Source organism: Pinus tabuliformis, chromosome 5_2 (genome assembly GCF_031772625.1).
Source record: "Pinus tabuliformis cultivar Carrire ecotype Pingquan chromosome 5_2, CPIR1, whole genome shotgun sequence".
In the NCBI taxonomy this organism is placed as follows: Eukaryota; Viridiplantae; Streptophyta; class Pinopsida; order Pinales; family Pinaceae; genus Pinus; species Pinus tabuliformis.
Genome location: NC_142306.1, coordinates 1,112,488,285 through 1,112,497,334, shown reverse-complemented (window position 1 = coordinate 1,112,497,334; position 9,050 = coordinate 1,112,488,285).

Sequence of the window (9,050 nt, the reverse complement as noted above, 5' to 3'; positions counted from 1 at the left end):
TCAAGAGAAACCCAAGTGATATCGTTGTTGTGCATATCAATATTCAAAAAAGGAAACACATGCTCAAGCATTGCTATCCAAACTTATGTATACCCTAGATCACCATATAAGTGAGAACCTTGGGTGGGTTTTACTTTGGAAAATTGACTTATTTAATTGAAATTTCATTTTAGGGATTTTATCCATGGTGTTAGTGATGTCAAATAGTGGAGGGTTTACCATAGAAAGAGACCCTAACTACCTAAAGTCTTATTTATGGAGAATCCTTTTTAGATATGGAGTTCTTTGATTTTTTGAGGTGGGAATATAGGAATTGTGCTAATCATTATTTTGCATTCTTCATGTAATAGTTTTGGGTGCATTAACGTTTTTGAAATAGTTCAATACATGCCATGGGATGCCATTGTTGTTGTAGAATGGTGCATTAATGGAGGGAGAAAACACAATATCCATGTTGGAAGATGTTATGAAACCAGCTCAAGAAAAGATAGAAAAGATAGATCAACGACTTAGAATTCAGCCTCTTCGAGGGGGCAACCTCCTTTACATTACATAAATGAACAATTCTTGGCTGATACAAATGAAAAGACCTCCTTTCTATATATAGGAGTCTAAGGGGTTATAACATAATCAGAGCCGACATAACAATAATAATGTAAGGGCACAATAGTAACAATATGGGCACTACATGGGTACATCAATATAATAAGTGGGTTATACTAATAACAATAAGGGGTTACACTAGTAGTATAGGGGCCTAACATGCCCCTCTCCTTCAAAAAGCGTTGTCCTCAATGCTTGAGTAGTTCTTGATGCTTCTGTATAAAATTATTGTCCTCCCATGTGGAATATTCAGTGGGTAAGTTCTTCCACTTGATGAGATACTCTGAAATTGATCGATTTCGTAGCTGTCGGGTTCTTGTTTCTGTGACTGCTCCAGGTTCCAATATGATTTTTCCTTCATCTTCAATTTCTGGCAATATTGCTTGAATTGGGACCTTTTGCAACTTTTGAATAAGTGGCCATACTTCTTCGTCCTTCTTCCATTCATCCCTTGCTTCGTTTATCCAATCTGGTTGGATAATATAAATAGCACAAAACAATGCTTCCACATCCTCATCCTTGAAGAGTCTTCCCATTCGGTAAGGTCACCATTTTTTTAAGTGCATGTAGTATTGCCAACATTTCCTTCTCATAAATAGCTTGCTTGAGATGTAGCAGTAAAAATACCCAATCTCCTATATCAGAACATTTTTCACTACGATGTTGATCTACCTGTTGTTTCGTTTGATTTTGCATCGAAGTGGTGTTATCCTTTAAAAGTTGGAGAACTTGCTGTTGATGCTCGATGTGATCTTTCTCTGCTTGAACCTTTTTCTTCTTGATATGTCCTTCTATCTTTTGAGGAGTGGTAATTTCTTCCAGTCCTTTACAAGATATGGTCGGATTCATTTCTTGATGCTCAATGTGATCTTTCACTTCTTGAACATTTTTCTTCTTGATGTGTCCTTCTATCTTGATAGTTTGAGGAGTGGTAATTTCGTCCATTGAATTACAAGATATGGTTGGATTCATATCTTTTTTCTCGATGTGATCTTTCACTTCTTGCACCTTTTTCTTCTTGATATGTCCTTCTATCTTGAGGGTTTGAGGAGTGGTAATTCTTGCCAATGCTTTACAAGATATGGTCTGATTCATTTCTTCATTCTCTGGGGTCAGGTTCTGGCATATATCCTCTTCTTTTGATGTTTCTTGATCCTTTTCTTCCTCCTCTTCATACTCTATGTAAATTAATTTCTTCTCAGCACACTTATGACCTTTAGTGCATTTGCTATCACAATTGTAACAAAGCCCTTTTTCTCTTTTTTCTTCCAATTGTTGTGGTGTAACCCTTGTAGGTTGTGGAAGGTTAGGAGAAACAACACGTCCATCTTTATAGTTGTGAGGGGTAGACTTGTTTCCATAATTTTACTTTCAAATATGTCACAAAGCCTTTTTACTCTTTCCAATTGTTGTGGTGTTGCTCTAAAGAAGGTGTTGCTCTTTGTATCCTCATAATGTGCTATCATTTCCTCCGTGAGAATTGACCACGTAACAAGTTGTTTATGAGAACAAAGCCCTTTATACCATAAAAAATGATCCAGTTCTAAATATGAAGATGCAATACATACCTTTTGTTACAATGGTACACCATGCAGATCAAAATATTGCTCCATCTGAAGTATCCAATTTACAGGATCCTTGCCATCAAACTTCCTCATCTTGCTTTTTCTTGATTTTAGGACCTCGATCTCGAAACGACTATAACTCTGTACTTTCGGATATTTAAGTTCTAAAATTGCTACCTATAGTAGCCTTCTGTGTCCTCTTTCCAATGCCACTAGTCTGATCCAAATTGGATTCTCCAAGAAAGAGTTATACACAATCTCCCAAGATGACCTGATTATATACCTTTCCAGAAGAGCGAACTTGTATGAAGTTCCACGTGTCAATTTTTTGACCTTTGGATCTGAAACATGCACACAAGGGACTACAGTCCGTTCTCTTTCTGTAACTTCTTACGAAATTTCAATCCGATCCTCAGAGAGAAAGTTATGACGATTTTCCCCAGGTCACCTGTTTTGAATGTAATTCAGGAGTTTGCAAAAAGACCAGATTCCTCAGATCATATCTCCGAAAATATCGCGTGAAAAGATCTGAAATTCGGACCCAAGGTTCAGCGTGATTTCTTCTCAAATGGGTTTTTTTGCAACTTCTGAAACGTCACAGGAAAAAGTTATAGCGAAAAATGCCACAATGACCTGTTTGGAACAGCGAAACCCTAGAATCCAAAGCTCTGATACCAAATGTTATGAAACCAGCTCAAGAAAAGATAGAAAAGATAGATCAACGACTTAGAATTCAGCCTCTTTGAGGGGGCAACCTCCTTTACATTACATAAATGAACAATTCTTGGCTGATACAAATGAAAAGACCTCCTTTCTATATATAGGAGTCTAAGTGGTTATAACATAATCAGAGCCGACATAACAATAATAATGTAAGGGCACAATAATAACAATAGTGGGCTTCTATGGGGCACAATAGTAACAATATGGGCACTACATGGGTACATCAATATAATAAGTGGGTTATACTAATAAAAATAAGGGGTTACACTAGTAGTATAGGGGCCTAACAAAAGAGTGCAAAGCCTTGATTTAGTTAGTGGAGTTAACACCATTATAGCCTTATGGGGAGAGTGTTGAGCCAAATTTGCAAGATATCCCCTTGGGGTGAGTGTTGATAGAATGACCAAGATCCTTTATCTACCCACTAGTTAGTGAAGATGATTACCAATATGAGCCAAGACAGTTCGATTTGAGCATATACTTACATTCTACACAGGCATTATGGATGACATTGGTTTACCTGAAAACATGATCATGCATTAATTTCATTGAACCAATGCTAATGCCAAGTTGAAAAAAAGGTGCACTACAAGTTTCAATGTTGAAAATGCTAACCAATAATATGTCGGATGTTTCCTTTGTAAGAATCAAACATTGATTGGAGTTCAAGGTGATTCTGTTCTAGCCACCTATAGATCTCAGTCAAGTATTGTCTTGTGATTTCATTCTTCAGTCCCTCAGGTCCACCTTATTTAGTATCATTTCAAACATTTGTACAAACTTTGTCACCTGATAGGTACTCTAATAAGAAATTGAGCACAACAACAACACTTGCAGATTCAACATGTATGATTAGAAAAGTTCACATGAGTCCTTCCTATTATCACTTTTTACTTCTTTTGATGCATGTGAAAGAATTGTTTAGGTTGACCCTAAGTAACCACTAGTAGAACTATTGAATTTACACCATATGCAAATACTAAACACTATTAATGGTAAAATAATTGACTCTTTTATTATTCGAGGCATCCATTATATCTATATACTATTCATAAACATCAAAATTTTAATAATGGGAGTGAAAAAACATCTTGCACAAAGAAATAATTAGATCATACTAGAAAGACAAGAAACTTCAAATTATTAATGACACCATTGTGCAGAGATGCAGATAATAGGCATTTAACACATGCCTCAATCTTGACAGAATATAAAAATTTGAATGGTTGGTTTCTTGTAAATGTACTCCACAACATGCTATAATGTGATATGTGTATGCACATATTTTCTCAAGCTCCACACAGGAGAAGGTTTGAGGACTAAGGAAGCTCCACACAGATTGATGGTGAGCAGTTTCAGTTTGAGTTGATGTGAAACTTCACACAATACATACATTTGTGTAACATGCTGATTTGGATTTGTATATCTGAAACTACAGAGAGTGTGAGGCTACAATGGATTGATAGGATCTAGACACCGCTACAGACATTTTGGGACCAACTTGTCTAGGGCCCCCTCCATGTGCACGAAGAGATCAGGATAACACCAATCTCTCTGCTTCTTTCCTTTGGTGTTTCTCAGATAATATGTGGACCGCAATAAGGGCACTAATGACATATTTTCTACAAATGATAAAGAGGTTTAGTTGCCACCCTTAAATCATGAATTCCATAAAATTAATCTAGTTAAAATTTGTTGGAAGAAGCTAACATACGTGGCCAATCTAAAGCTGTTGAATTCATTTCAATTGTAGATTTGGGGAATATTCTAGAATCTTAATAACAACATCGAGATCAAACAATTACTTATCCAAATTGTAAATTCTTGGAACATCCTGAAGCCCTATCCCCTGACCTAAAATCCATGAACACCCTAAGCCTTAACCCCTTATCCTCTTAACTTGTGATCATTAACCCCTAACCCCCACTAGTGCATATGGGTGGAAAATCCAATGTCGTACTCTGATAGGTCAGTCATACTATTCAATTTTACTTGCAAATATTTTTTGTATTTAAAAAAAAAACCCGACATTTGTTAGATATCCAACAAACACAATTATCTTCGGATATCCTACGATAAGTTATTCATATATTTGACGATAATTTTGTTGGTCAAATATGCGGTGACAATTGAATGTTCGTCAAATATTTGACATTTGACTAGGTCAATTATCTATCTATTGGAATATTGACGATTGACAAAGTCAATATTTTCCCAGTTGGACAACATCTCTTTGGTCAACATCCATTGAAAGTTCAATAAAATGGCTATTTTTTGTCATAATACAAAATATTTTATTTTTCTAATTGCATTACAAATAGTTAAACACTATTGAGGTTTATTTTTTAAGATAATCTTATAGTTGACCCATACACAAAAGCTAAGGTCAGTCTATGATTAAAAATAATGTTGATTTTGGTTAAGGTTTTATATAATTAAGAAACTTGGTCAAAACCATAGAGGTGGTTGTCCACATTGGTGAAACAACTTTCCTTTCATCACTAATTTTCACCACCCTTATAATGCATATACACATCCTAATGGAGTACATATGACTGCCAATAAACCATCAAAACCTAGATTAGAGCCCTTGAAATTAGTTTGGTCTAAGTCTTAAGAAAACCATAAGGCATCAATCCCAACTTCCAAGGATAGGATGATGATGATGATAAAGATTATGGTGGTTACAATGACAATGATGATGATAACAATGACTATGATGATGATGCTAATGACCTTGGCCAATCTTCTCCCTTTGTAAATGTCATCATTTTCATAATCATAATCATTATCTTTAACATCGTCATCCAAGTCATCATCATTGTCATTGAATTTTGAGGATTTCCCATCATAGATTGGAAGTTGGATGTCATAGGACATGTTACCCCACTTTCTATATGATTTTTTAGAGGATATTTTTAATTTTTGATTGTCATCTCAACCCCTATGATTCTTTTCACATCGATCATTTCCCAACTGGGATATATGGATCTATATGTAATTCATGGATGTACAATTGGTTTGATGACAACTTGCCTTGTCTGTCTAGGACACTAGGTGTAGGAAGAGGTTGCTTTAGCTACCACATTTAGCCTGATATGTATGATCCATGTGTATATGATATCTCCGATGTGTATTATTTTTACTGTGATCACTTAAGAATTCTATTCTAACTCTTGATGCTTTGGCTATAAGCTCTAAGCTTAGTTTTTCCATGTTGTTACTTGCCAATGACTCTTCATTAATGACATAACATAGTACCATCCTTAATTCAAGGAGATCATAATGATATACTTGTTTTGTTTTGTGATTAGGCTGAGCCTAAGCTAGGGCTAGCCCTTTTATTGGATAGAGGAAGACTGATCTACCCACAATAGGATGCTATTCACCATGATTGTGTGAGGCTTAGTCGAGCTTGGATGCCCCTTGGGATAGTTAATTCCCCCAAAGTGGCTTCCATCCTCAACCCCTCCCCATGAGGTTTGAAACTATGACCTAGGGGGACAAAACCCCATGCAAACCAAGTAGTCTACACCTCATGGGTCATAATGATATACTTATTAAAAGAGAAGTAACCAAATACCCAACAATATTGACAATAACAAATTAAACAATTCCCTTAATTTATTTTAAAATTATTATTATATATAATCGTTGAACAATATTTATTGACTATTAACTACTTATACAATTTGTTTTTAGAAATTCATTAATAATTATGATTAAATTTATCTATTTTAAGTTTTTATGTTATTAAATATATAAATAGATTCAAAACTTAAAAAAAATCAAAATATTAAGTATATATAAATTTAATAACTCAACTTTAAAATATTAATAAAATATTTTTATTTTTATTTATTTTTAGATGTATTCTACGTACACAACAAATTGAGAGTAAGTTAAGACGAGAAGTAAACATAAGATGTATATTTTAATTAGGTTTTAGGGGCTAAGGGGTTTAAGGTTTAAGGGTATATGGTGTAAGGGGTTAGCAGCTTAAATTTTAGCGGCTTAAGGGTTAATAAGACTAGACTAGGGCTCAATGGTTAAGGTGGTAGGGGTTAATAGGTTAGGGATAAAGGTAGGTTTAGGGCGTTTAGGGCCTAGGGGATTTAGAGGTTTCTTAAGATGATGAAACCATAACATGGAAAGAGATAATCTTTCAAGCATATTACCATTGTATGGATTTTCCATTTGAAATAATAGTTTTATTGAATTCTATGAGCTGCTAGGATTCACTCAAGATTTACATCCACTTGAGCTTCAAAATAAGTAAGATGAGTCATCCTAATAAATAGGTTATCCTACTCGATATTTTCCATGTCATTGGTAATGTGTATGCTAGTGTATATACTTCCTTTTAAATTTTGCATTAAACGATGAAGTGGAAGGGAGTTATGCCTTTAGGGGATGAATCCCTTATCAATGATGATGAAGTTTTATATTGAACTCAAGCTTACTACAAGCATTCAATATTAAGCCAATGAAAAATATCTTAGATTATGAACCAAGATATCATTTCAGGTTCACTTCCATTCATGCCATTTTAGTTTGAAATTATAACTTACTGAATCTTAATGAAATTTTCCATTGCATGTTATTTTCTCATTAAATACAATTAATAAATTAGATTTCCCATTTTTAAGGATTTCCAAGTTAACTCAATTATAGGTGGCACATATCAAACTTGCACCTAGTAAGTATGGCTTGTTATCTATGATAGCTCCCCTTGTCTAGATATTGGGTTATGATGATTCCAAGTAGATAAATTTCTTTATGTAGGCTTTAGATATGTAACTTTATTATGGTAAGACTAGCATACCTTGGAATACCTCCAATATTCCCTTGGTTTTGTATTGCAATTGCAAATGATAATAACTAGAATAACCATGAAAAAATACTATACATGAGGAGTAGTATACAGATTTAAGGCACTCATAACCCTCATCTTAGCCACAGTGCTAGATACTCTTCACAAAATATGTTTGGTGTCTCCTTCCAATAGTAATTCTTAACTAAAAGGATCCATCAAAAGATATCTTAATTTCACGTTTTTCTTCTCGATTAATCTAAATGTACAACTACCTTAAGAAGGGTGATGCTAGAAAAGGGATAAAAAATATAGGAAATACTAGTGGCTAAATCCTTACCTTACTCTATCTTCATTTCCCATACCTAGCCAATGAGAACACAAAAACACCTACTTCTCTAGAGGCACCAATAATGCTTTTGTGGGTTTGACTAATCACCCTTTGGTTAGTGTGTACACACTAGCCTAGATTTTAAAGTGATGTCCTTACAATAATAATCCACGAGGTGTATTTGCTCTTAAAACTATTCAAAGATAGATGTCCCTTTTATGGCCAAGTTCCACCAAAATGATTCTTCCTACCTACCTAGTACCTTCATTTATTTCATGACAAGACTACCCTACAAGCCACAAAATTTCTATCATATCCATGAGGTCAATAACAATTTTTGGTTAAAAATATAGCCAAGTTGGAACAAACTTAGCTATAAAGCCTATGCTATTTTCAACCCCTAATGTTCATGGAAAATCTCTAAAAATTATTTATCTTTACTAAACCAAACATTTCATTGAAAATAATTACTACCATAACATTACTACATTGATACACTTTTTAACTACACAAAGGTTATTTTAATTTCATCATAAATCACACTTTTGATATCAATAAATCAAAATCCCCTACAATAATGCTTGGTGACATAAAGACCCAACTGGTTTTTTACGATTAATAAAACCCTATTAACCAAAAGAAAAGACTTACACATTTCATTTAAATTTCATTCCACTGGAAAAACACATGCATTTCATTTAAGGTTTCATGGGATTTTTATCTTTCAAAAATCAAAATAGTTTTTTCCCTCATTTATTTCCCTCTAGTTTCTCGGTTTCTCCAATCGTGGTGATTCCCTTCTACAGAGAGTCCTTTTAGCGTGAAACACAAGTCTTTTCAGCCATTTAGGTCCTTCCATCAGCCATCTGGGTTTTTTTGAAATAGCTCAGAGCCTTGTAAGATGGGTATTTTATATAGTCAAATGACTCCGAACTGCCCAAGATTATCGAATTCGAGGCTCAGAAAGTTCAAGGAAGAATCACAAATGGAATTTGGGTGATTTCCCATTGTGGAT